General features: G+C 40.4%; 1 protein-coding gene and 1 long non-coding RNA gene across 14 annotated transcripts in view; one reads left to right on the top strand and one right to left on the bottom strand.

Moving 5' to 3' along the window:
• RALYL (RALY RNA binding protein like) overlaps positions 1-26,881 on the bottom strand; it is a 577,640-nt gene that overhangs the window by 113,608 nt on the left and 437,151 nt on the right. The window lies entirely within an intron of this gene.
• Positions 171-17,187, top strand: LOC122464437. The gene is made up of 3 exons (XR_006288456.1): positions 171-181; positions 7,385-7,390; positions 17,054-17,187. It is a non-coding gene; the product is annotated as an uncharacterized LOC122464437 (long non-coding RNA).

A 26,881-nucleotide genomic window follows, 5' to 3' on the forward strand; every position in this document is an offset into this window, starting at 1 on the left:
GAACATTTTTATTGAAAATTGTAAGGGCAGGTCACATGCAAGGGACAGTAAAATCTATGAAACATCTTGAATTCGATGAAATACAAATATGCCATCATTACACATATGATCGACTGACTGGTGTCTACAAGACCGCAACTGAAAAAACTGCTGACCTGACAGGATGCCTGAGAAGTGTGCTGTCTACCTGAAGCCTGCAGCTGAGACATTACAAAAAGGTTGCTGAGGAGCATCCATCCCTCTGACCACTAGGCCCATGCTTCACATCCGTGTGGGCACTAATGATACCGAGGTATGACTCTCAGCAGATCAGCAGTGACTACAGGATTCTGGAAGCAGGGAAGGAGAAGTAAGGGGCCAAGGTTGTGTTATTGTCCATCCTCCAAGCTGAGGACAATGGCCCAGGCAGGGTGACATGTATCCTGGAGGTGAGTGCATGGATGCACAGATAGTGTCGATGGGAGGGATTTGGCTTCCTCAACCATGGGATGCTGTTCTGGGAAGAGAGTCTGATGGGGAGAGATGAGGTCCACCTGGTCAAGAAGGGGAAGAGCATAGAATCATAGAATCATAGAATATCAGGGTTGGAAGGGACCTCAGGAGGTCATCTAGTCCAACCCCCTGCTCAAAGCAGGACCAATCCCCTACTAAATCATCCCAGCCAGGGCTTTGTCAAGCCTGACCTTAAAAACTTCTAAGGAAGGAGATTCCATCACCTCCCTAGGTAACACATTCCAGTGTTTCACCACCCTCCGAGCAAAAAAGTTTTTCCTAATATCCAACCTAAACCTCTCCACTGCAACTTGAGACTATTAGTCCTCGTTCTGTCATCTGCTACCACTGAGAACAGTCTAGATCCATCCTCTTTGGAACCCCCTTTCAGGTAGTTGAAAGCAGCTATCAAATCCCCCCTCATTCTTCTCTTCTGCAGACTAAATAATCCCAGTTCCCTCAGCCTCTCCTCATAAGTCATGTGTTCCAGTCCCCGAATCATTTTTGTTGCTCTCCGCTGGACTCATTCCAATTTTTCCACATCCTTCTTGTAGTGTGGGCCCCAAAACTGGATGCAGTACTCCAGATGAGGCCTCACCAATGTCGAATAGAGGGAAATGATCACGTCCCTCAATCTGCTGGCAATGCCCGTACTTATACATCCCAAAATGCCATTGGCCTTCTTGGCAACAAGGGCACACTGTTGACTCATATCCAACTTCTCGTCCACTGTAACCCCTAGGTCCTTTTCTGCAGAACTGCTGCCGAGCCATTCGGCCCCTAGTCTGTAGCGGTGCATGGGATTCTTCCGTCCTAAGTGCAGGACTCTGCACTTGTCCTTGTTGAATCTCATCAGATTTCTTTTGGCCCAATCCTCTAATTTGTCTAGGGCCCTCTGTATCCTATCCCTACCCTCCAGCGTATCTACCTCTCCTCCCAGTTTAGTGTCATCTGCAAACTTGCTGAGGGTGCAATCCACACCATCCTCCAGATCATTAATGAAGATATTGAACAAAACCGGCCCGAGAACTGACCCTTCGACGGCCAGAACATCCCTCAGCCCTCGCTTTTCCCGCAGCCCCCATTGACTTGGAGCAGTGAACCGTGGCCAGTGGGAGCCGTGATCGGCCAAAACTGCGGATGCAGCAGGTAAACAATCCGGCCCGGCGCGTCAGGGGCTTTCCCTGAAGAAGCGGTGGACCACAGTTGAGAACCACTGGTATTGAGGGATATCACTTGTTCAGGACAGGCAGGATAAAAGGGGAAGAGAAGTTGCATTATACATCAAGAACAGATATACTTGTTCTGAAATCCAGAAGGAGGTGAAAGGCAGACCAGTTGAAAGACTCTGGGTTAAGATAAAAGAGGTAAAAAATAAGGATGATGTCATGCTAGGGGTCTATTATAGACCACCCGATCAGGAAATGGAGGTGGATGAGGCATTTGTAGAACATATAAAAGAAACATCCAAAACACAAGGCCTGGTAGTAATGGGGAATTTTAACTACCCAGACATCTGCTGGAAAAGTAAACAGCAAAACACAAATTTTCAAATAAGTTCTTGAAAGATATCAGGGCAATTTTTTGTTTAAGAAAGTGGAGGAAATATTGAGGGGGACAGCCATTTTAGTATCAATTCTGACTAACAGGGAGGAACTGGTAGTGAATCTGAAGTGGAAAGCAATTCGGGTTAAAATGGAAGTGACAGATTTCATGATTCTAAGGAAAGGAAAGAGTGCGAGCAGCAGAAGGGCAATGAACTTCAAAAAAGCAGACTTTAACAGACTAAGAATGGTAGGTAAGGTCTCATGGGAAGAAAAACTAAGAGAAAAAGGAGATCTGGAGAGCTGGCAGTTTCTCAAGAATACAATATTAAAGGCACAACTGCACACTATCCTGATGTGAAGCTAAGATAGGAAGATGAGTAAGAGGCCATTAGCTCCATCAGGAGCTCTTCAATGACCTGAAAATCAAAAGGGAATCCTATAAAAAGTGGAAACGTGGACAAATTGCTGGGGAGGAGTACAATAGAATAGCAGAAACATGTAGGGACAAAATGAGAAGCTAAGGCACAAAATGAGTTACACTTAGCCAGGGACATAAAAAGCATTAAGAAGACATTCTTAAAATACATTAGGAACAAAAGAAAGGAAAGTGTAGGTTCTCTACTTAGGGGGGAAGAAGGGCTAGTAATTGATGAAAACAAGAAAGTTGAGATGTTTAATGCTTGTTCTGCTTCAATCTTCACTACGAAAGTTAAGATGAGCAGATACTTAACACAATATTTCAGCAAGGGGGAAGGAAACAAGCCAAAATATGGAAAGGACAGGTTTAAGTATACTTAGATAAGTTAGGGAAATTCAAGTCGTCGGGGCCTGGTGAAATTCAGCCTAGGGTACTTAAGGAGCTAGCTGAAGCAGCTTCAGAACCATTAGCAATTATCTTTGAGAACTCTTGGAGGATGGGAGGCAGGAGAAGGGCAAGCATAGTATTTATCTTTAAATAGGGGAACAGAGAGGACCCAGGGACTGGTCAGCCTAACTTTGACAGCTGAAATAATACTGAAGCAAATTATTAAACAATCAAATTGTAAGCATGTAGAAGATAATAGGGATACAACAAACAGCCAGCATGGCTTTGTCATGAACATACTAGGCCAAACCGAGCTAATTTCCTTTGTTGACAGGATAACTGACTTAGTGGATGGGGGGAACCAGTAAATGTGTTATATCTTGATTTTAGTAAGGCTTTTGACAGTCCCACATAATATTCTCATAAGCAAATTAGAGAAATGTAGTCTAAATAAAATTACTATAAGGTGGGTGCACAACTGCTTGAAAGACTGCAGTCAAATAGTAGTTATCAATGGCTTGCTGTCAAACTGGGAGGGTATATCTACTGGGGTCCTGCAGGGGTCAGTCCTGGTACTAGTCAATAGTCTCATTAATGACTAGGATAATGGAGTGGAGAGTATGTTTATAACATTTTCAGATGACACTAAGCTTTGGAGGATAGGATTATAATTGAAAATGATCTTAACAAATTGGAGAATTGATCTGAAATCAACAAGATGAATTCAATAAAGATAAATGCAAAGTACTACACTTAGAAAGAAAAAATCAAATGCACAACTACAAAATGGGGAATAACTGACTAGGTGATAGTACTGCTGAAAAGGACGTGGTGGTTATAATGGATCACAAACTGAATAAGTCAACAATGTGATGCAGTTGTGAAAAAGGCTAATATAATTATTTGTTGTATTAATAGGACTGTTGTACTTATTGTCCCACTCTCCTTGGCACGGGTGAGGCCTCAGCTGGAATGCTATGTCCAGTTCTGGGCATCACACTTTAGGAAGGATGTGGACAAACTGGAAAGAATCCAGAGAAGGGCAACAAAAATGATAAGAGGTTTATAAAACAAGACCTTATGAGGAAAAGTTTAAAAACACTGGTAATGTTAAGTCTTCAGAAAAGAAGACTGAAAGAGGACCCAATAACAGTCTTCAAATATGTTAAGAGCTGTTATAAAGAGAACTGTGATTGTTTGCCACGTCCACTGAAGATAGGAAAGTAATGGTCTTAATTTGCAGCAAGGGAGAGTTAGGTTAGATATTAGGAAAGTCTTTCTAACTGTAAGAGTAATTAAGCTTTGCAATAGGTTACCAAGGGATGCTGTGGAATCTCCATCACAGGAAGTTTTTAAGAACAGGTTAGACAAACATCTGTCAGGGATGGTCTAATTTTACTTGGTCCTTCATCAGCACAGGGGGCTGGACTTCATGACCTCGAGGTCCCTTGCAGGCCTACATTTCTAGCATTCTATGGTTTCCATCACTGCTCAGCAGCACATGAATAACTAAGCAGGTTAGCATTGCTTTTTCACATCCCATTATTTTCCAGTTCTGTGTGCTTTGACTTCCAGTTCTGTCTAAGATTAGCAGTGAATTTGTCAACATTTCTCAGGAAAGATGATTTCATGCTGTTTCTAGACCAAATAGAAATCTTGTGAGATAACACGGTTCATCCATCATTAGATTCACAGGAGACATTTACATTTATTAAGTCATAAACTTTGTGTAAAATAAAGCTGTTGGCAACAGTATGAAGATGTACCTGCTGTTAATGATTCTCCCCTCAGGAATGCAAATGAATAGAGGCCTTGAAATCTGCAGATATCCGTGGACCATGTGTGCAGATTGTGGGTCGGATGTGGACACACATTTTGTATCCACGCAGGTCTCTACAGATAAACATCACTGCTTACACTGTAAAATTAACGGATACATTTGCAATTTGACAAGAGACACAGTGATGCATGTTTGCTTCTCTGAGGGAATGATCAAGCCCATAGGCTCCTGAATTGTTATGACTCATCATGTAGTATATAGTAGTAGCAGTAGTATTTAACATTATCACCACAATATTATTAAGGTACTACTATATTTAGAAAAATGACTATGCAAAAAGGCACATTATTACTCAACAAAATCTCTGTGTATTCAAAGTCATATTTGATTGCTTTTCTGAATAAAATAGTTGTTTACTACTTTGTATACTTAGAACAGCGGAGCCAATAAAGCTATGAGACAAGGACCTAGATTATTTTCTGTCTTATGCACCATCAGCAGAATTGATAACTAATTTTGAATATGGAATCTTTGTTGCTAATAATGTTGTCCAGATCCCTGAGGTTTCAGGGCTAGCAAATTACACATAAACTAAGTAAATTTGATATGTAAATCATTGAGACACAACATACGTGGAACTCCACAATGATATCTGCACAGCATGTCCACTTCAAAACAATATTTAATTACAGTTCTTGAAATCAATGATGTGTCATAAAAACCAGAATGCGCCACATGTGGGGAACTTCAAACAATGCATATACTATATCAAAGGGAATTGTAACCAAGTCATGTTATACTTAGTAGTTATCTACCTTACAAAATTTAGACAGTATATCATAAGAACATAAGAATGGCCACACTGGGTCAGACCAAAGGTCCATCCAGCCCAGTATCCTGTCTACTGACAGTGGCCAATGCCAGGTGCCCCAGAGGGAGTGAACCTAACAAGTAATGATCAAATGATGTCTTGATCATCAACTTCTTGTCTCCCTTAGTAATAAGAGTAAACCATTTATGTGGCTTGAGTAAGAAAGCAATTAAGTTATTTTAAATTGTGGGAAATGCCAACTGCCATAAGTGGGTCTAGGCTTTGTTCTATGCTACCAAATTTTTGGAGCTGTGAAGGAAGAAACTTCCCAGAAAATTAATTACAAACTCAAATAAACATTGTTCGTAAAATATTAAATGAAGGTGTGTTACATGCTACTCACCTATAGTGCTAAAAATAATTTGCTCACATGTATCCGCTGCATTTGCATGCAAGTAGCTGGAAATTTTCTTTATACTAACTAAGATGACAGCTATTGTAAATGCTTCAACCAGAAAGAGCTGCCTTTTTGAATAGTGTAAGAAAGTGCTTTGTTCAACTATCTCTTCTTAACACCATTGATTAACTAAAGTGGCAGGCATGCTGTTGTTTGAAACTCTTCCCTCACCCCACACTCCCCAAAACCTTATTCAGTTCTACAGAAAATCCTGACCCTTCTAAACAAACTTAGAAAACAGATCTTGCACCAAGTTGGCTCTCTGGGGATGCAGAAGGGAAATGGAATTCTCTACTTAGGTTGCAGAGGAAGAGCAGAGCTTTGTGGCAGATACTGCAGCCTTGGGGCTTCTATAGTTTTCATATCCCCTGTGCTACCCTTTACCTGTGTAGAAGCACATTCCCTGTCCATGTCTTAGGTGACTCTCCTGAAATGCTCCACGTAGTGGGGCTCAGATAGCCACTGTGCAACAATTATCTGCAGTGTACAGAGGCGGAGACCTCCTTCCTCTCACCCCAAAAGGGAAGTGCACTGGTTCATTGCCTTTGAGGCTCTTATCCTTCCACACGATTTGGTCCAGGGTAAAGAACTTCTACAGTTACCAACGGCTGCACCTCAACTGGCCAAACTACAGTATGGGGCAAGTATAATCGCCTGCCCTCTAGTGGGCGCCTTTGCATTTGAAGATGTGTTGGAATTGTCCCTCCCTGGCATGGTATGAGCCCAACCAAGTTCTCTGCACAGCAGCGCTCAGGGATAGTAGAAGCCAGGGCATAGAAAAGCTAGGGCTGGAAGATCCACTACTACATGGATCTGTCACCCAGGGATCTGCAATTGGGCTGGAGTAGCCTTTGGTGCAGCAATTCTGGAGCTGCTCCATCACTGAGAGAGCAGGGTTTCCATCCCACATGCATCTGTGTAGGGCCTAGCCTGCCTACTCCTAAATATAGATGTATATAAAGTCTAAAAGGACAACAGAGGTGGGGGGGGGAGGAATGTCACATGACATTTATTTATTTTTGCCTTTTGGAGAGCAACAAAACTGCCTTGGATGTCAGGATAGCCAGTCCTAAAAAAGTTCACGTGGGGATTGTCACATAATATTATTGTACCCTTTGCATTATTACTTTACACTGCTATTATGAATAGGAAGCATGTAGTTGGTTTTAGTGAGGTAGCACCAGTCCACAAGTGAGTGATGTGCCACAACAGTGGTGACATGGTCTGTCTTAAACAAGGAGTTTGTGTAATAGCTGTGGGCATTATCTTCTATCTCACAGAAGATGCAAGCCAAGCTTGCAGCTTTTTCATATAGTGAGGAGCTGAGTGAACTCCTTTATTCCTTTGCCTTCTCTTGACAGCAATAAAGATGCTGTTTACAAAAAGAAGATAGAGCGCCTGTGTTTCAGATCAAGAATAATTGCTACAGGGCAGCAGCTACCAAATTATTTGGTGTTCCTCTTCAGTAACCAAAGATAGTTATTTTCACAAGCTTCTGGTAAATCTTAATGTTGAGTAGATGTTTAAGTGCCTCAGCACTGCACTTAGCCTGAAGCAGTGACTTTCAACATTGCAGCTGGGATGCAGTAAGAGACTCTCATATTAACTCCTTCAGACCTGCCAATGTTCTGTTGGAGGAGAAGGTATTTGTACTTGGTTTTGTATTTGTATTATTTGTATGTGTAGAGGCTTGTAGGGGCTTTGTGCTGGGAGAGAAGCTGAGCCCTGATTAGGGGGCAGGGCTTCTTTGACTAGGGGTCCTATAAAGGTAGCCAGCCAGCCAGGCAGTGGCACAGGAGCCAGCAAACAGAGCTGTAAACAGGGGAGTTTGAGGGGGAGTTTGTCTTGTGGTGCTTGTTGGGGGTTTGTTTTTGCTGTGGGTGATGGTGTTTTGGTGTGGTTTGTGTTTCCCAGATTAACAGGATTTAGGTGGGAAGACTATGACAGATACAGAGGCAGCAGCGGGAGTGACCCATGTAGCGGAAGACACAATGAAGATGACTCGATGTGGAAGCTGCGGTATGTACATGATCCTGGAGGGGGTACCTGGTAAGAGTTTTGTCTGCATGAAATGCCGTCTGATAGAGCTGATGGAGGAAAAGATCCAAAGATTGGAGATGCAGGTGGAAAGTCTGGTTGAGTTTAGAAGGGGGTTTGAGTGGATTATGGAGCAAAGACATGAGGCAGCTGAAGGGAAAAGCTCAGATTTGCAGATGGAAGTAGGACTGAAGAATTCTGAGCGGAGACTGCTGGGTGAGGAAAGTGGACAGTGGAAGCATCTGACTAAGAGAGCCAGGCAGAGGAAAAGATGGGTTAGTGAAGGAGAAATAGAGCTCAAGAATAGGCTTGCAGAGTTGGAAAATGAAGAAGGGGCTCAGCAGGTGGTCTTTGAAGGTGGAAGGGCAAGAAAGAAGAGAAGAGCAGCTAGTCCTATAGGAAAAGAGGAAAAGTCAATGGAGACTACACCAAATATGAGCCCCAGGAGAATACAGGATGGATTGAAGAGGATTACAAGGGAGAATAGGAATGGAAAAAACTTGCAGCCAGAGGGAACAGGGGATAGACTGGAGAATAGCACCGTCACCAGGAAAAGGCAGGTCTACGTGATCGGGGACTCCTTACTGAGAAGAATAGACAGGCCTGTAAGCAGAGCTGATCCAGAGAATAGCAGGGTGTGCTGTCTTCCAGGTGCTAAGATACGGGATGTAGACCTGAGGTTGAAAAGGATCCTAAAGGGAGCGGAAAATTATCCTTCATGTGGGAACAAATGATACTGGTAGATTCTCGCTGGAACGTATCAAGGGAGACTATGCCAGGCTGGGGAAGACGCTTAAGGAAATCGAGGCTCAGGTGATCTTCAGTGGGATTCTGCCTGTTCCTAGAGAAGGGCAACAAAGGTGTGACAAGATTATGACTATCAACAGATGACTCAGGCAGTGGTGCTATAAGGAGAGCTTTGGGATGTATGGCCACTGGGAGGCATTAATGGACAGAGGACAGTTCTCTCGGGTTGGACTTCATCTGAGTAGGGAAGGAAATAGACTTCGAGGATGGAGGCTGGCACAACAGATTAAGAGAGCTTTAAACTAGGAATTTGGGGGAAATGGTTGGGAGATGTCCAGATAATTTCCAAGCCGGATTGTAGCATTGAGAGGGAAGAAAACAAAGTAAGAAAGGACACAGCCATGGGTAGGAGAATGGACATAAGGAGGAATGGCAGTGTGGATACCAGTCTAATTGGTCATACTGGCTGTAGAATGACCATGCCTAATTGGGTAAAGAATGTGAGCAAAGCCAAACAGCAAAAATTAAGATGTTTGTACACCAGTGCGAGGAGCCTAGGTAACAAAATGGAGGAACTAGAGCTACTGGTGCAGGAAGTGAAATTAGATATTATAGGGATAACAGAAACATGGTGGAATAGTAGTCATGACTGGATTACAGCTATTGAAGGGTATGTGCTGTTTAGGAAAGGCAGAAATAAAGGTAAAGGTGGTGGAGTAGCATTGTATATCAATGATGAGGTAGACTGTAAAGAAATAAGAAGCGATGGAATGGATAAGACAGAGTCTGTCTGGGCAAAAATCACATTGGGGAAGAAAACTACTAGAGCCTCCCCTGTGATAGTGTTTGGGGTGTGCTATAGACCACCGGGATCTAATTTGGATATGGATAAAGCCCTCTTTAATGTTTTTAATGAAGTAAATACTAATGGAAACTGCGTGATCATGGGAGACTTTAACTTCCCAGATATAGACTGGAGGACGAGTGCTAGTAATAATAATAGGGCTCAGATTTTCCTAGATGCGATAGCTGATGGATTCCTTCATCAAGTAGTTGCTGAACCGACTAGAGGGGAATACCATTTTAGATTTGGTTTTGGTGAGTAGTGAGGGCCTCACAGAAGAAATGGTGGTAGGGGACAACCTTGGTTCAAGTGATCATGAGCTAATTCAGTTCAAACTGAATGGAAGGATAAATAAAAATAAACCTGCGACTAGGGTTTTTGATTTCAAAAGGCCTGACTTTCAAAAATTAAGGAAATTAGTTAGGGAAGTGGATTGGACTGAACAATTTATGGATCTAAAGGCAGAGGAGGCCTGGGATTATTTTAAGTCAAAGCTGCAGAAGCTATCGGAAGCCTGCATCCCAAGAAAGGGGAAAAAATTCATAGATGGGAGTTGTAGACCAAGCTGCATGAGCAAGCACCTCAGAGAGGTGATTAAGAAAAAGCAGAAAGCATAGAGGGAGTGGAAGATGGGAGGGATCAGCAAGGAAAGCTACCTTATTGAGGCCAGAACATGTAGGGATAAAGTGAGACAGGCTAAAAGTCAAGTAGAGTTGGACCTTGCAAAGGGAATTAAAACCAATAGTAAAAGGTTGTATAGCCGTAATAAATAAGAAGAAAACAAAGAAAGAAGAAGTGGGACTGCTAAACACTGAGGATGGAGTGGAGGTTAAGGATAATCTAGGCATGGCCCAATATCTAAACAAATACTTTGCCTCAGTCTTTAATAAGGCTAATGAGGATCTTAGGGATAATGGTAGCATGACAAATGTGAATGAGGATATGGAGGTAGATATTACCATATCTGAGGTAGAAGCGAAACTCGAACAGCTTAATGGGACTAAATTGGGGAGCCCAGATAATCTTCATCCAAGAATATTAAAGGAATTGGCACATGAAATTGCAAGCCCAGTAGCAAGAATTTTTAATGAATCTGTAAACTCAGGGGTTGTACCGTATGACTGGAGAATTGCAGCATAGTTCCTATTTTTAAGAAAGGGAAAAAAGAGTGATCCGGGTAACTACAGGCCTGTTAGTTTGACATCTGTAGTATGCAAGGTCTTGGAAAAAATATTGAAGGAGAAAGTAGTTAAGGACATTGAGGTCAATGGTAAATGGGACAAAATATAACATGGTTTTACAAAAGGTAGATCGTGCCAAACCAACCTGATCTCCTTCTTTGAGAAAGTAACAGATTTTTTAGACAAAGGAAACGCAGTGGATCTAATTTACCTAGATTTCAGTAAGGCGTTTGATACGGTGCCGCATGGGGAATTATTAGTTAAATTGGAAAAGATGGGGATCAATATGAAAATTGAAAGGTGGATAAGGAATTGGTTAAAGAGGAGACTACAGCGGGTCATACTGAAAGGTGAACTGTCAGGCTGGAAGGAGGTTACTAGTGGAGTTCCTCAGGGATCATTTTTGGGACCAATCTTATTTAATCTTTTTATTACTGACTTTGGCACAAAAAGTGGGACTGGGCTAATAAAGTTTGCGAATGATACAAAGCTGGGAGGTATTGCCAATTTAGAGAAGGACCGGGATATCATACAGGAGGATCTGGATGACCTTGTAAACTGGAGTGATAGTAATAGGACGAAATTTAATAGTGAGAAGTGTAAGGGTTTAGGGATTAACATAAGGGTTTAGGGATGCATTTAGGGATTAACAACAAGAATTTTAGTTATAAGCTGGGAATGCATCAATTAGAAGTAACGGAGGAGGAGAAGAACCCTGGCATATTGGTTGACCACAGGATGACTATGAGCAGCCAATGTGATATGGCTGTGAAAAAAGCTAATGCGGTCTTGCGACGCATCAGGTGGGGTATTTCCAGTAGAGATAAGGAGGTGTTAGTACCGTTATACAAGGCACTGGTGAGACCTCACCTGGAATACTGTGTGCAGTTCTGGTCACCCATGTTTAAGAAGGGATGTATTCAAACTGGAACAGGTATAGAGAAGGGCTACTAGGATGATCCAAGGAATGGAAAACCTGTCTTATGAAGGGAGACTCAAAGAGCTTGGCTTGTTTAGCCTAACCAAAAGAAGGTTGAGGGGAGATATGATTGCTCTCTATAAATATATCAGAGGGATAAATACCAGAGAGGGAGAGGAATGATTTAAGTTCCGTACCAATGTGGACACAAGAACAAATGGATATAAACTGGCCATCGGGAAGTTTAGACTTGAAAATAGACTAAGGTTTCTAACCATCAGAGGAGTGAAGTTCTGGAATAGCCTTCCAAGCGAAGCAGTGGGGGCAAAAGACCTACCCGGCTTCAAGATTAAACTCGATAAGTTTATGAAGGAGATGGTATGATGGGATAACATGATTCTGGCAATTAATTGATCTTTAACTATTCATGGTAAATAGGCCCAATGGCCTGTGATGGGATGTTAGATGAGGTGGGATCTGAGTTACTACAGAGAATTCTTTCCTGGGTATCTGGCTGGTGAATCTTGTCCATATGCTCAGGGTTCAGCTGATCACCATATCTGGGGTCGGGAAGGAATTTTCCTCCAGGGCAGATTGGAAGAGGCCCTGGGGTTTTTTCGCCTTCCTCTGTAGCATGGGGCATGGGTCACTTGCTGGAGGATTCTCTGCACCTTGAAGTCTTTAAACCATAATTTGAGGACTTCAATAGCTCAGACATAGGTGAGAGGTTTATCGCAGGAGTGGGTGGGTCAGATTCTGTGGCCTGCATTGTGCAAGAGGTCAGACTGGATGATCATAATGGTCCCTTCTGACCTTAATATCTATGAATCTATGACACATTTTAAACAACATGGCTACGAACTTCAGCCATTTTTTCCTATTCTTCCAAAATATTTTTCTCTCTTTTCAACACTGATCTAGATGGCTTGTCTGCCCCACATCATGTCCTTTAACTCCATATTCTGTGAGGCTTAACTCTCCATGCCAAGCTCCAGTTCTGAGACTTGATGCAAGGGGGTTCTGTGGAGTCTTAGGGTTTCCTTGCTTCATGCTGTCCCACGCATCTGGCCTGGCATTTCTTGTTATTATTAAAGATAGTCAACATTATTCATGCAAAAAGTTCTTCACAACACAAGTTGCAAAAAAAACCCTGTTGACATTCTTGCCTTTCCCATTTTTTTGCAAACTGTTCCTGTGACATTTGAAATTGATATTTCAATCAAAATTGTAATCTAAATTTCCAACATTATTGAAATTTTTCATTTTCTGTACTATCTTACTGAAAACTAGGTTTTTGATTTAAAAAGTCTCAGATCATTTCATAAAACAAAAGACAAACAAACAAAAAGGGTCTGTTTTGAACCCTGCATAACAGAAATGACTTCAATTGCTTTCACAAAATTGTTTTCCCAATTTTCAACAAATAATTTGTATTTCAGTAGCACTTATGGATGGCACATTCAGTTGTGGTCCTATTGTTCTTGATGCTGTACAAACACCTAGTAAGAGAATCCCTGCCTCTAGGAGCTTCCTGCTTAACTGGACAGCCAATAGAGACAAAGGAATTGTCATCCTGATTTTGTAGACGGGAAACCAAGGACTACAGTGCATTGATCATGCAGGAAGCCTGCGGCAGGGAACTGAACCCAGATCCCTATTCTAGTGTCTTAACCACAAGACCATTATTCTCAGCCAGATTGCTCTTATTTTGGATCAATCATTCTCACTCTCAGCTATCAAATTCCTCCTTGAAAATCACTTATTTTGCCTGGTTCTTATGTTCTAGTTATCCACCATTGCCTAGAGTGAGCTACTCCTCCATTTTGATCCCACCTTATTTCCTTTAAAAAAAATTAAAATAAGAAAAACCAGAATGTGTAATATTTATTCACCACACATAGGATTAATGTTATTTCCCTTCTTGTAATAAGAAAAGGAGTACTTGTGGCACCTTAGAGACTAACAAATTTATTTGAGCATAAGCCTTTGTGAGCTACAGCTCACTTCATCTTGTAATGTAACCCATCTTACTCCTTCCTGTATCACTTCCCTTTGCTTGTTATCATCATATCGTAGATATATCAATTTTAGATTATATATGTATATGTATATATCAAGTAAGCACACACAATGGACAGTGATACTATAATAGTGTATACATATTAAAGTATATAATAATATTTGCCATACAATGCTATATGAGATCCAGGAATTATTTCCTATTTCAAGTATATGGAAATATTACACTATTCCAGATACAATATGGTAGCTGCTGTGGAAATTTTATCTGTAATGTGATTGCTGTAAAATATTTATGAAGCACTGTCACAGTATTAGAGGGGCCCATATTTTTTACATAAAATTTTAAAATACCCATTTTCTCTAGCATATTTAAGTATTTCAGAGTATCCCATGGCATTCACTGACCTGTTTGCCATTTTCTTGAACACTTCAAGGTTGAACAAAATGACAGCACAGGGAGGCATAATTCCGCCAAAGAATGACACAAGGGAGACAGCATTATTCAGGAGCTAATTTTCAAATAAACAACATGCCAAATTTCAGTACAATTAACAGTTACGTTAATTGCCAGTTACTAATTCTCTCTCACTTCCAATGCACACACTTCCCTGAGTGGATTCAATTCATACTGATACCTAAACCATAACTATGCAGCTTGCTACAAGCAGGAGCTACAGTACACTGAAAGTACAGGCAAGCTTCAGAATAAATGACACAGAGTGGGTCTGTTCTGTTTAGCAATAAACATAATTTGTGTTTCCCCAGAGGAAGGTGTAAATGGATGATGGTAGGAACATAAGAATTGCCAGACTGGCTCAGATTTGTGGTCCATCTAGTCCAGTATCCAGCATCAGATACTTCAGAGGAAGATGCAAGAGCCCTACAATAGATAGATGTCGGAAAATATTCCCCTATGAAGATCTCATCCTAATAATTAATAGTTAATGATTGTGGTAATCCCCGAAGCATGAGTTTTTATCTTTTTTCCAATAATCATTTTGTTAGCATCAACTAACATAACTCTAGATATTCCGATTATCTATATAAACAACGCATCTCACTTTGCTTCTTATTCCCTCTCATTCTACTCCCACTGAAGTCAAGTGAACTCTGGATACTGACTTCAAAAGATTCAGGTTTCACCTTGTGTGCAGAGATTCTTCATGTGCACTTTATAACCTATTCTTCACAAGTTCTCTGTTGAGCAGCTTGAAGTGTATTCTGTGTTATTAGCAGTATTTTGAATCTAAAATAGCAAATGTTATGCAAAAATCAGTTTATAAAATAAACTAACTGTTTTAAACCTGATTTAAACTCAATTTAAAAATCAAATATATTAGAAAAATTGAGACCATAAATATAGTTTGTCAAATTTAATTAAAAAAAAATCAAAGCAGTTTTAATAAACAAATGTAAAAAATCATCAACCCTGCAAACCCTTTCTATATGGTTGTCTTGTAATTTAAAACAAAAGTACTATACACTTCTGGGGGGAAAAGTGTATAATGTGCATAGGTTTTAATTAATTTAACTCCAGGTTTAGTAGGCTGGTGTTTAGGACATCGTTAATTCAAGATTGCTCAGTGTTTGTAGTATAAATCTGTATTTTCAAAAGATTAGGAGTCAGAAGTAAAAATTAATTCCGGGCCGTGGCAAAAATGTGTTTTGTTGTTGTTTTAAAATTAAATATTTTATTTATTTTTATATATATGCGCACACACATACACACTTTTCTGTATGTAATATATATAAAATATACACACAGTATATATAAAATTCACACACTATATATAAGAATGTGTGTGTGTGTGTGTATGTGTGTGTGTAATCATAGACTGGAACCATTTTTGCCAAATCCTGGAACTAATTTTTACTACTGACTCCTAATCATCTGAAAATACAGATTTATAACGCAAACACTGAGAAATCTTGAATTAGAGATGTCCTATACACCAATCTCTAAACCTGGAGTTAAATTAATATTATTGAAATTGATGTAGGAATGAATTGCTTGAATATACAGCAAATAAAACATTCATAAACCATGGAAATTTTCTTTCTGAAAACTGTTATTTATCATCATTTTTAAAGGGACCAGTGGTGACATAAATCTTATCTGGAACTTCCACCTGCAGCTTTCAGAACTGTCAGATTTTCTGCAGTGCAATGAAAACCTCCCAGTGGCTGACCAAATGAAACAGTTCCCTGAGCTCACCTGGAAACATTAATCTTTTGGACACACTGAATCAACTGCTAATTTCATGTCTGTCATTTTTACGGAAAAGAAAAGTTTTAAAGCCTTCAAGTTCTATTATTTTAAAATATGTTTTTAGTTAAAAAAAAAGATTGTCTGTTTTTATAATGTTTGTATTTATTACAGTCAGTTTTAAGTTTTAGGACTGAGTAGTCCCATTAAATATAAGGGGATAAAACTCTGACAATGTCAGAACAGCATGTTTCCTCCTAATGTGTGGACAGTTAATGTATAGATCCCTGTTTGGCAACATTTTAACGTCAGGAAACATTTTATACTCTTAAGTGTGTTCTTGGATATTGCTAAATGCTAAATATATTTATTCTGGACTGACAGCCATAGTATTATTAGCGTGAATCTTAAAAGCTCAATGCCCACACTTATATTCTGTTGTGACATAAAATTATAATCCTTTTCTTTAATAGGCCATACTGCTGCTTTACCAAACTCTCTCTATATAATCCTGTGAATAGAAATATTTGTGCTGTTGTTTCATTAGCAATTACTCGTCGGTGGCAAAAGTAGCGGTTGTTGTTTTCTGATGAAGAATTCTGAGAGTGACATTTTCAGAAGTTCCCAATATGAGCATAACTCTGCTCTCACTGAAGTCATCAACAAAACTGACTTCAGTGAGAGCAGATTTAGGTCAGTGCTGATGGCTTTGGAAAGTCCCATTTACGCTTATATCACACAGTATGATAAATTTCATCTGGTTTAAACATCTTGAATAAGAGGTTGCAGACAAAGGTCTTAACTTTTTTGGAAAGAGCTGAGATAAAATTTGGGAACATACAATAAGTAGCTAAAATAGGTGCAGCCCTGCATACTTCTGCCTACCTCAATCATCACTTCATGGTCACTGTCAACTTGAGCATGCCAGCTTTCCTTAAGAAAAAGGAATAAACAATGGATGCAAATGAGCCCACCATCCCTGAGTGGTTTTGTTCCTGGTTATATAGCTGCCATTGCTTATTATAAAGAAGATACATATAAGCCCCTGCAAAAGTGATCCAAATAATAATGAGAAATTACAACTGGGTTTGCATGTTCTCAGCTGTGCATATTCATAGAACATGTGATATATAGAGCATGGCCCTTTATTTTAGTGTGTAGTGTGTGTATTTATTTTAGTGTGTAGCGCTGCTGAATATGTGCAGGTCTCTAAATCCCGTATTGTCCAGTATGAGAAACAGCTTGAGAAGTTCAGAACCATGATTCCATTTGATCAGATGACATTTGAGGACTTGAATGAGGTCTTCTCTGAAACCAAATTGGACAAGGAAAAGTATCCATACTGGCCACACAAACCTATTGAAGACCTGTAAATCTGTCCAAAAGCAGTTTCTGGTGACTGTCAAATTCTCTAGAATCTTTTAAATAATGTAATTGTACAGGGCTTCAAAAAAAAATGGGGGAGGGATAGCTCAGTGGTTTGACCATTGGCCTGCTAAACCCAGGGTTGTGAGTTCAATCCTTGAGGGGGCCATTTAGGGATCTGGGGCAAAAATTGGGGATTGGTCCTGCTTTGAGCAGGGGGTTGGACTAGATGACCTCCTGAGGTCCCTTCCAACCCTGATATTCTATGATTCTGTGTAGCTGAACTGGGTATTGACCCAGATCTCCTGACTGCAAGTCCAGTGCCTTACTGTGACACATGGCCAGAAAGGGTTAAGCATCCTGCAAGATAAATAATCCAAATACAACCTCTAGAGACATATTATTAGATAATGTTTGTGGTTTTTTGTGTTTACGTATATATTTTTAGAGGTTAACAATGTAACCAAAGAGTTCCTGTCTATGCTGTATTCTGTTAATTCAGAAATCAAAAGGAGATCTTGACATTTAAACGAAATGTAAAAATAGTAACATCACTGTATTCATCTCTCTTTGAAATGTATAGCAAATCACTTGTGAATGGTGGAAAACAGGCAATTGCTTTATGTTAATCCCTGTAGCTAATTACCGGTGATACTTAGGAAACAGGTCAACTTCAAAGTCTCCATGATTGCCTACTGTTCGCCTAAGGACTCCGAGCTGTCAAGAAAAGACCTGGAATTGTATAAAGGTGTCTTGGGTCCTGATCCTTTTTATCTCAGATCTGCTTGATGCTTTATCTAGGGAAGCTTGAGTCGTAAGACTGAGATCTCCAGTCCCATCTGGATCACCCTCAATATGAACATTGGACTATAACCTATGGACTCATTCTGAAAGAACTCTTTGCAACTGCAAAGCTCACTATCTCTACTATGAAACTGATCTCAGACCTGTACTCATTTCTGTATGTATGCTGATCTTTTAACCAATACTTTCTTTTCTTTATCAATACATTTTAGTTTAGTTAATAAGAATTGGCTGTAAGCGAGTATTTGGGTAAGATCTGAAATATTTATTAACCTGGGAGGTAATATGTCCATCCTTTGGGATTGGTAGAACTTTATTATATGATAAGATTTTCATTTTCATTATCCTCATCATATTTGACTTGGGTGTCTGGGTGGAGGTCTGAGGCTGGGTTGCTTTAAAGGAACTGTGTTGTTGGCTTCTGGGTAACGAGTAAGGTATTATGTGCTGGCTTGGTAAATCTAAGTATTGGAATATCCACCAGCTTTGGGGATTCTCTCCCCATTCTTTACAGTTTACCCTAATTGAGTAACCTCAGTGTGGCTCTCCTGGGACTCCGGTCACACTTAGGGCTTGTGTACACTGGCACTTTACAGTGCTGCAACTTTCTCGCCCTGCGGTGTGAACAAACACACCCCTGAATGCTGCAAGTTTCAGGGCTGTAACATACCAGTATAGACAGTGCACGCTCCTCATGGAGGTGGTTTTTTTAGAAAGCTGGGAGAGCTCTCTCCCAGAGCTGTGCCGCAATTACGCAAGCCCAGTTAAAGTGCTGCCGTGCCCTTACTCACTGCCCTAACTCACTGGACTACATTGCTTCACATACTGTATTTGTTGTAAGAAACTTTCCATTGCCACTGCATTCAGTGTTCCACAAAGGACTAAAAATAAGACTACAGTTACACCAAACAGTAGATATTAGTAAACATATTCATTCACTTTATCTTCTTATTCCATGTAGAGTCATGAGCAGCAACCTCTGTAAATACTACAGGATCAACAATAGCAATTAACTTCTCATTTTGTGCCTTTTCCTCTGCCTTTCTTTTTTGTTGCTCCTTAGAAGCTTTTGTTTAACAGTATAAAGTGTTCCAAAGCCTGAGGTTAATAAAGAGAGATCATAAACTGCACCACACAAACATTTTCTCATAGTCAAGTTGACAAAAATGGCCAATTGCCAAGACCAAACATCAGTAAACTAGAAGAAACAAATGTTTACTGCAGAATATTTACAAGCTGTAATCTTGGAGGAATCAGTTGCTACATTTTGAGGGTTTTTGTTTTGTTTCCATTATTTATCTAGGTATTTTGTCGGGCAAAAATTAGATACTAACTCTAATCCCGTATGTGGCATGTAGCCCAGATGGCTCCATCTCTGTTTTATGCTTATATTCAGATGACAAATGAATTTGTCTGAAAACGTATCCTAAATGGAAATGTTAATCTAACCTTCTGCCCTTACATGACATGAAAATATCTCAACCAACCCTGTGTGAATATTGAAAAGTGTGTAAATCGTTTTTTAAAATGAACACACACAGAGTATACTCTGAGGAATTATTATTTGGCTTTATACATACATTGTACAAGTTATTCGTTCATAAACAAATTCCTGTAGTAAATGTATCCAAGAATACCTTTCTGCCAGCTTTTGTTAGTACAGATTGCTAGCTATTATTTTCTAGATTAAAACAAATACATTTTCCTTTTATGAGATATCTGTGCAAAGGCCAGACTACAATTATAGAAAAGCAGACAATATAGTGTAATATAAACCATTCCCAGAATGGAAACAGAACCTACTTAAAGATAGTGGGTTAGATACAGTCTTTGTTTATAACAGCTTCTGCTGGAGTAACCCAGAACATAAGACCTCCGGTGGTAAAAGGTGCCCACTACCTCCTCTCCTCCAGGATCCTGCAACCAGCAGGTCTCTAGTTACAGCTTAAAGTAGGGATGGGGAAACTACTGCCCCCAGGCCAAATACGAGATGTTTTAAGCTGGCCTGCGAGGTCCCACTGGGGGGCAGGGCCTGGGGCTTGCACTGCACCGGCACTCCGGCCGGGGCTCTGGATTGGGGGCCACATCACAAAGCTTCCGGAATCCACGGCATGGCCCTGCTCTGGCTCCTACATGCTCCAATGGCTCCCTGCGGCGCTCCAATGGGAGATGCAGGTGCGGTGCTGCGGATGGGGCAGCGTGCAGAGCCACCTGGCCGCGCCTCCACGTAGGAGCTGGAGAAGGGACATGCCACTGCTTCCGGGAGCTGCTTGAGGTAAGTGCCACCGGGAGCCTGCACCCAGGGCCTCTCCCCATGCTCCAACTCCCTGCCCCAGCCCTGATCCCCCTCCTGCTCTCCAAACCGCTCGATCCCAGCCTGGAGCACCCTCCTGCACCCCAAACCTCTCATTCCCAGCCACGCCCCAGAGCCTGCACCCCCAGCGGGAACCTGCACCCCTGCCCCAGCCCTGATCCCCGTCCCGCCCTCCAAACCCTCAGTCCCAGCCCAGAGCACCCTCCTACACCCCAAACTCCTCATCCCCAGAGCCCACACCCCCAACCAGAGCCCTCACCCTCACGCTCTCTTGAACCCCAACCCCAATTTTGTGAGCATTCATGGCGCATCATAGAATTTCTATTCCCTGATGTGGCAGGCCAAAGATTTTGCCCACCCCTGGACTAGATGATCTGGTAATTCCTTCGAGCCTTAATCTCTTTGATTCTAACATTTAACTGTGACACTAAGGACTTACATCATGGCACCATATCATACCATGGAGCAGCCAAGTGAAGTAGAACCCTGTTATCCAAGAGTTTAGAAAGATCACAGAGATAGGTTTCTCCTATATGAACTGAGCATTGGCTTAAAGGCACAGGATATTGTTCTGTAGTAAAAGTAGCATTTTTCTTATAGATCAGTTACAGTCACTGATTTCTTTTGCTGAAACGGCCATACCTGCATTATAATTAGCCTATTCCTGAGTTACAGTAAGGAGAGTGGGAATGAACTGAATGAACTGTTACAATTAAATACTATATCATAGCTCTCTCTCTCTCCACAACAAGACAGTCATAAACCTGCCTGATAAAAATAATTTTGCTGGTGCACACTTTCTAAATGCAGACAATAATTATGGCTTCATTCACAGAGCAATCAAAAATAAGCATATTTTTCTTAAGCACAATTGAAGTTACCTCTGAAATAATTAGATCTGATAAAAGAACACCTATCACTCACTTCTGCTTTATGGCTTGATGTGAAGCAGGAATAATAAACCATGACAAAAGACAACTGCAGAAATTTAAAGAATAAAAATAAAAATAAAGTCAATTGTGCAGAACCATAATCCTCCCTCATGCTAGAATTATTTTAAGTGATAGAAGGCAAATAGAAGTATAGTAGTCACTAACAGACAGTTGGAAATTTTTTGGCTTCACACCAGTGGTCTGCCTTCGCCATGTTTACAAGTGAACCAGAATGAAGCTTGCAAGACTAATTCTTGCACAATAAAACAAAGGAAATGAAAACGATGAAGGACAACTTCTTACTGAATGTAAAAATGCAAGTGCATTTGCTGCTGTTTCTAATCGTTATTATTGAGCTCTGTTATGAAATCTTTGCCCTATGTACGTCCTTTGTATTGCTGTCCGTATTGTTAGAGTCCCAGCAATAATTATAAAAACAGAGTGACAATGTCTAATTCTTATATAGAGACAGTAAATTGAAAAATATTTCCCTTGATTTTTTTTTAATGTATTTAATTTTCCACACTCAGACACAAATTTAGATTTGTGAGTTTCTCTTCTTATCGGACCAGAAATAAAGATAATCAGTAACCAGATTTCCCTTCCTTTTACCCTGGCATCACTTGAAGAAGAGAGATTGCAACAACTCCTTGAATTTCTTTGGGATTATGATTGAACCAGAAGTGGATTTAAGAATAAAAGTCTAGAAGGTAAACAGAATATGGGAGCCCAGTGATGAAACATTAATCAGATAATTAATTTTATAAATTTTATGAAAGGTATAAAATAATTTTCTGTTATTCACCTAGTTCTAGTAAGGGTCTTGAGTGAGAGACCCTCCATCAGGTAAGGGACTGACAAAGACTCTCCTCAAAGAGGGCCCAGTTGGGCCCAGAATTTCACCTTCATGATTTTAAAACTCCGAGGCAGATCCAGAAATAGACCTGCATTAGAAACAAAACCAAAGGCAGAGGGCTTTCCAGGAATGGAATAAAGATGTACAAATACAGTTAAAATGACTGGCCTGAGCAGACACGCCCAAAGCATAGTGGATCTGATTTATCAACGTTGCACTGACTTGCTCTCGAGTCTAGTCATAGAAGTTTTATTGCTGAGATATTTTTACTCTCTTGATTACAATGGTCTCTACTTTGCATTTTCACTTTACATGTAATACTAGATAACTGTAGCTAGAACTGTTGGTGGGTGGTAGTTTCTGAAACTGCTTACTAAGCACAAGAGGAGTCACAAATTATAGTTGTCAATCTGAAAAATCTAAGTATTAGTACAATATTAACTAAGGGGGAAAATACATTTAAGATTGGAAGCCTGTATTCTGGGTTGGAATTCAGTTGGATTAAAGGCATAGGAAGAACATGTCCATGCCTAGCCTACCCATTGTATCTAAAGTGTCAGTATTTATAAAACAGAGATTCTACCACTGGGAAGCTTGCTGTTGCTTTAGTTAATAAGATCTAGACATTTGCATTTGTTCCTGTTTTAATGATACCAGTACTTTAGTTTAAAACAACTTGTGACATGCATGACAACTTGTGGTGACACCACTGTGCTATATAACTGACATATAACTAAGAATTCCACTGTTGTATGCAGTGTTGCTGTAGCTGGGTTGCTCCCAGGATATGAAAGACAAGGTGGGTGATATAATATCTTTTATGGGACCAACTTCTACTGGTGAAAGAGACAAGCTTTCGAACTCCACTCTCCACAAAGAGCTTGTCTCTTTCACCAGCAGAAGTTGATACAATAAAAGATATTACCTCATCCACCTTCTCTCACTCACGTGACCAAGAATGAAGTTGTCTTGAGCATCAAGGAAAAAGCTGACTGATCCAGGATTCAAAATCTGCAATGAAGCAGACACATCTACACTACTGAATGCCCAAGAAAATAAATATGACGGCAAGAATCACTTTGATAAATGTTACTCAAAAATCACAGTTTATAGCTTTACACAATTTTAAGATGCATCTTCCATACATTTTGCTTAATGGACAGCAAAATGTCATGCAGATGAAAATAGTGGTGCTTATAATTCTTTGAATTCCCCATAAATGGAATATTTGTTGTCCTGTCATACATTGTTCTTTTCAGAGCAATTGATTACATTAAGTAGATTACAAATGCAGCCAATAAAAATGGTATAAGATTATAACAAGATTTCTTTGTAAGGAAGATGAAATGGTTGGGACTGCAAGGTTCCACAGTAGGAGAGACATATGGGGAAAATGGGTCATGGTTCAGGTAAATTCTGATTATTACAAATTACATATCAGTAAATTCTAGGATTTAAATCTGATTATTGAAGTCTAGTTGCTTATTCACAAAAGTATGCAAGGGATGCTTAATCCTTTAACAAACAGCTGAATTTTTAAAATTGTATTTGCATGAGGCATTTTTCAGGTTACACTTTCCGTACTCATTTTCAGCCCATTACCCTTAGTTATGCAACCATGCAATACCTTACACAAGTCCCCTCTCATTTTTCTATTATCAGTACTGTTTATTATTTGTATTATGTCACCTGTGCTAAGCTCTGTACCAAATACATAGTAAGAAACAATCCTGGCCCCACAGAGTTTTTAATCTGAGGCCCCAGTTTTGGAAACCACTTCAGCAAGTCCATCCTGATTCGGAATTTAAGCACATTCTGAATAGAGATGGACTTGCTTTAGTGGTTTCCTGAATAGGGATGCGTTCCTAAGGCAGACCTTAAATAGATAATGTAGACAAAGGGTAAGAGAAAGGAAGTAGCATTGTCCCCATTTTGCAGATGGAGAACTGAGGCACCGAGAGATGAAATGAATCACCCAAGATCACTCAGGAAATCTGTGATAGAACTAGAATAGAATACAGTTTTCCTGAGTCCCAGCCTCTTGCCTTAACACCACAGCACTAACCTTTCTTCCTAGTAACACTCAAATCTAGAATCACTGTGCTCTGACACAGTGGGTCCTACCTGGAGGGGCATAGCCCTCAGGTGGATCATGATGGGGCAGTTGGAAAGTCACCTGAATGGCTGAGAAAACAATTGGAAGAATCTCCTGGTCACTGACACTCAGCAGAAATCAGGAGAGGGCAAGGAATTAGTGATGCCAACTTTTGTGATTTTATTGAGAATTTCACAATATTTGGAAGTTTTTTGATTCAAGCCACAGCTCTTGGAGCCATGTGTGTAAATGTGAATTTCAGCTATCATTACTATCCATTGTATATGTAAAAAAAGCTTGAAAATGTGAACCCAAAGACTCAAACACCAGAAGTCAAATAAAAAGAGCCCACAAAAAAAAAAGTCTGTTTTTAAAAATCTCATGATCTCTTGGGACTGGACTAATGATTACTGAATGCTTGAAACTGGCCATACTGGATCAATTACTCTGTCCCTCTTCCACTCTCTTTTGTTCCTGAACTCGGTAACAGTAATTCCTGTGATGTTGCACTCCATATGCTTTATGGCAATATGCTTATGAATGCAAATATGATGTAACTGGAATATGCTTTATGCAAAAGGTCTCTTGTAAGGTATCATTACAAAGCTTATAATCTACTAAGTGTGTTCATCCTATTTGTTTGCATGTATTATTTCTATGTCTGGAGTTAGGAGAATAAGATAAGCATTCAGGGTGCTTCAGAATCAATGAACTGTAAATGGCTCTGTTTACTTGCAAACCTTCCTGTGTACGTGTAGGCCAGCCCAGGAAGAATGGAGGCTGGCGTCTCATAGGACATGTGACCATGTCACATGATACTGGAATCCATCTTTAATCTGGAACTTTTCTATTTAGAAGGAGGGGTGGGGACCCAGAGAGACAAAAGATTCCTGCCTTGGGCCAAAGCTACAAAAGGGGGTGGAGCAGGACAAAGGAGGCTGGCAGTCATGAGAAAACCCCTGCTTACCACCTGAGATCTCTGCTGGAACTAACAAAGACTGTATCGGGGAAAGGATTGGGCCCAGACTAGGAAGGCATCTAGTCTGTGAAAGAAGCTTATTGGAACATCTCTGAGGGTGAGATAATACCTGTAATCAGTTTCTTAATGTATTAGGCTTAGACTTGGTGTTTTTGCTTTATTTTGCTTGGTGACTTACTTTGTTCTGTCTGTTATTACTTGAAACCACTTAAATCCTACTTTTTATACTTAATACAATCACTTTTGTTTGTTAATGAACCCAGAGTAAGTGATTAATACCTGGGGGAGCAAACAGCTGTGCATATCTCTCTATCGGTGTTATAGAGGGCAGACAATTTATGAGTTTACCCTATATAAGCTTTATACAGAGTAAAACAGACTTCTTTGGGGTTTGGAGCCCATTGGGAACTTGGTGTCTGGGTGCTGGAGAGGTAACCTGCTGAGCTGTTTTTGGTTAAAGTCTGCAATTTTGGGGCCGTGGCCCAGACCCTGAGTCTGTGTTGCAGCAGGCTTGCGTGTCTGGCTCAACAAGGCAAGATTCTGGAGTCCCAAGCTGGCAGGGAAAACAGGTTCAGAGGTAATTTCAGCATGTCAGGTGACAGTCCCCAGGGGGTCTCTGTGACTGAACCCATCACAATTTCCTCCTGCCCAAGCCCACACTGTGCTCAGTTCTGGGGAGCCAGCATCGCCATCTCTTGAAGCAGCACAATGCTAGAGCTGAGTACCATGTCTGTGGCAGTCCAGGTGGTGGTGTAAGGGAAGAGAAGCATCCCCAGAAGCCAACATTAGCCACCAAAGCAGGTTTGGATTTGATAGTGATGAAATTTTGTGAACCATTTTTGCAAAATGTTTGCACCAAATAGGAAAACTTCACAAGATTTTGCAAGAAGTCACTGCTGCCATGGTGGATTGCATCTGAACTGGATCTGGAAAATAGGCTTGTTCCAGATCTAACATAAAACCTTTTAATCCTTCCTCCCAACTCCCTCCTACAAAAAGTATGTATTCAAATTTGTGTTTCTGACTCATGCCTTCCTCTAGCTGCAAAGTGCGAGGGGACAGGAAATGAGGAGAGGTTGATACTACACACTGATGCCCTAATTATCTGTGTCTTTAGGGCATATTCCCCAGGCTCTCTGCAGTTCATAGGCCACACCTATAGATGCCTTATATGCCTTTATTCCTGTCCCAAATAATCGAGTATGTGGTACATTTCCATTTTCTGAAACCAATATGTTTTGAATGTTAACTTTTTCCTCAGAAGAGATGAACACAGAACTAAGTATTACTGGGCAAACAATGAGGTAAATCTGTAATTGCTCCTAAGTACCATAGTGACTATATGCTTCAAAAATGCAGATATTTCGTGTAATGGAGGAAGATGATCTTTGTCTCAGGAGAAAAACAGAAGACAGTGGTTATAATTTGTTGTGGAAGCCCCCATAACTTGCTAGGTGCTATCCAGCAAACAGGAAAAAAGTGCAAAAAATTGAAGATAACAAGCAACTTACAAAAAGTGAGTGGGGGGAGGGGGATATGATCAAAATACGTACCATTTTTATTAAATATACAAACTATATCCTCAACTGTCCCTCAACCTTTGAATTATTAGTTTGCCAATTTGTTGGAGACCAAATGGAAGCTGGGGGTGTTGAGGAGATTGTTGAATAAGATGAAGGTAAATTCAG

The sequence above is a fragment of the Chelonia mydas genome, chromosome 2 (assembly GCF_015237465.2).
Source record: "Chelonia mydas isolate rCheMyd1 chromosome 2, rCheMyd1.pri.v2, whole genome shotgun sequence".
NCBI classification, from domain to species: Eukaryota; Metazoa; Chordata; order Testudines; family Cheloniidae; genus Chelonia; species Chelonia mydas.